Source organism: Lemur catta, chromosome 10, assembly GCF_020740605.2.
Source record: "Lemur catta isolate mLemCat1 chromosome 10, mLemCat1.pri, whole genome shotgun sequence".
Taxonomy (NCBI): Eukaryota; Metazoa; Chordata; class Mammalia; order Primates; family Lemuridae; genus Lemur; species Lemur catta.
Window position 1 is genome coordinate 24,725,971 of NC_059137.1, and position 2,803 is coordinate 24,728,773.

Consider the following 2,803-nt stretch of genomic DNA (forward strand, 5'->3'; position numbering starts at 1 on the left):
TGTTCTTTTTGTTTCTGCTCTTTGAAATGTTGGTAATCATTTGCCTATGGGATATCCCCACTTGGAAATGGCCCGTAGGTGCCTCAAGCTCAGCAGGTCTTATATAAAATTCATAATTTTTGTTTGTTTCTATTCATGCTACTCTTTCTCCTGAATTCCTTATCTTGGTGAATGTTACTGTTATCAACCAAGTCACAGTGACTTCAGGATACGTAGAGCTAAAATCCTAATCTGATTATTTCAAATTCCAGGGTCAGCTTACACATGATCAACTGAGGTACAGGACTAGACCTTCTAAGACTTAAAATTTATTTTTATGTTCTTCTTGGTTGGCTCAGCAGCCTTGAAATATCATCAAAGTGTCTATGATGGGAAGATGGCGCTTCAGAGTTTGTGGGTTAAGAATTATCAGTTTGGTGCTTGCTTTGGCAGCACATATACTAAAATTGGAATGATACAGAGAAGATTAGCATCGCCCCTGTGCAAGGATGACATGCAAATTCGTGAAGCATTCCATATAAAATAAAATTAAAAAAAAGAATCATCAGTTTTGTTCTTTGTCATGCCATTAAATCCCACATGGATCAAACCTTGATTGAGTCACATTGTTATCAATCCCGTAGGTTCTTTCTTTGTAATAGGTACTGACTTTGGTCTAAGAAGGAAGAGTCCCAAGTGGTTAAGCTATAAGTGAGATTGAAACAGCATTTTCCTTCATTGCTCTATACAAAAATCATCTTATTTATATTTATGGGCATGTGTGATATTAGTGGTTCATATTTCGGTCTTTCTTCTCACTATGGCCATTATTTGCCTTCTAGAAGATTGCTGGGCTGCCTCAAAACTCTCTGCCAGGACTTCCTGGGGCTCCTTTAAGCCTCCTCCGGGTCCTGCATTGGAATTCACACTTTGCTGCTTTCCAAGTGAGGCTCATCTATAACATTTTAATGAGTGGGACAATTACTCATGTGCATGAGAAAATCTCTTATAATGCTCACTTGAGTCCTGTCCAAGTTTGAGGTAAGAGATAATTGTGCCTCTGGTTGGGAACTCCATACTCTGTTTATGGTATTTGGGCTTTGTTTGTCTTTCAGTAACTTCATGATTTCCCTTCTTCCCTGCCTACTTTTATGGAAATGATCTTTCTGCTGCCTGAAGTGTGTCATTCTGCATCTTGCCAAGAAGAAAACCTCTTCATAGGGAAAATGACCCATCTCTTCCTCTCTGTAGCCATTTGACTTAATTATGCACTGCTCTTGGCCCCGGGAGAGCCTAGTGAGGAACATAAGGAAGTCCTGGCTTGATCGCCAAGCCCTAGGGTCTTTGTCAATTATCATCTGGCACCCACGAGTCTGGCCAAATTTACAGGCATGTCTGTCTCTTAAAACATGTCAGGCCTGAAGAGTGAATCACTTTTTTTTTTTCTGGAGCCGCTATAAGGAGAACAATCTTTTCCATTAAAATCCACTTTACTGTCTTCCCAGCACCCCAGAGCCTCTCAAACACACCTTGCTCTCCATGTGTGATGCTTGGGAGACTGTAGTTCAATAACATTACTTGTTTCCCAGGACTCATGGCATGCACAGAGGCCTTGTAGTCTAGAGGGAAGGATATAACTTTGCAGGCAGACAGCGGTGGATTTAAGAGACTCATTCTTCCCTTTGTTAGCTGTGAGCCCTTGAGAGAGCAACCACTTACCTTTCTGAGCTTCCATTTTCTCACCATAACAATGGAGAAAATAATGCCTACCTGGTAGGGTTGTTGAAAGGCAAAAATTTGATAATGCATGCAAAAGTAATTTGGAAACTAAAACACCATAAAATATTATTAATAATAGAATAATAAGAATAGAATAATAAGAACAAGAAAAGCAGCACTTATCAACCATGTTCCTTATATCTCCCCACATTGTTCTCTAAGGGAAAAAGAAAATAGCTTTGTTCTCATCTCTTTTTCTTGGGATTTCATACCAGTAGAATTCAAGGATCCCATTGAAGGTATAATTACCTAACAAGTTTTGTAACCTGGACTTGCAGTGTTGTATACAAATATCATATTTTCTGAGATGCTTATTTTGACTTTGACCTTTAATGTTTCAAGTGAATGAATGATTTCCCCACACCACTTTGAATGTTTCCCTCTTTTTAAGGGGGATATAGCACAGCTTCATTCACTAGTGCCTATCACACTCTCTTGAAATTGTTTGCCAGTATCCTTCACTAGACTCTAAGAAGAGACAGGGTTTGAATTCATTTGAATTCCATTCGTCTCAGTATCCCCAAGTCCTGGCATAGGGGCTGGTGCACAGGAGGAGGTCAGGATATGGTTGTTGGAGGACAAAAGAAGGAAGGAAGGGAAGGCAAGAAAAGAAGAGAAGGAAGGAAGAAATCCAGACTTGATATTCTTAGAAGTGTAATCAAGGGATAGTTGTAACTCTTCATGAAAGCAACCATATTGGGAAAACCTATTATTACATCCTGGCTTCAAGTATTGTTTTCATTTTTGGGAGGAAATACATTATTTGTGTTTTGGACTAGCCCCATCAATCTGGTCTCTCCATCCCTGTCCCAGACTTCCTCTGGAGTTGTGTGGGCAGAATGAGGAGGCCCCCAGTTTATATTGGTAACTAAAGGCTAATGAGCGTTCTCTTGCTCAGAGCCAGCAACTTGTTACTGGTGAGGAGATGGGGAGGAAGCCCTCCAAATAGAATTCTTGGGCTTTTGCCTTTCCCTCAGCCCTGCATGTAGCTGCCTGTATTATGGGAACACTTGGGCAGTTTGAAGATGACAGCCAAACACTGCTC

General features: G+C 40.4%; 1 non-coding gene across 1 annotated transcript; it reads left to right on the forward strand.

The window, feature by feature from the left end:
• Window positions 1-416: 416 nt before the first annotated feature.
• Window positions 417-523, forward strand: LOC123646724. The gene has a single exon (XR_006737985.1). It is a non-coding gene; the product is annotated as a U6 spliceosomal RNA (small nuclear RNA).
• The last annotated feature ends 2,280 nt before the right edge of the window (window positions 524-2,803 follow it).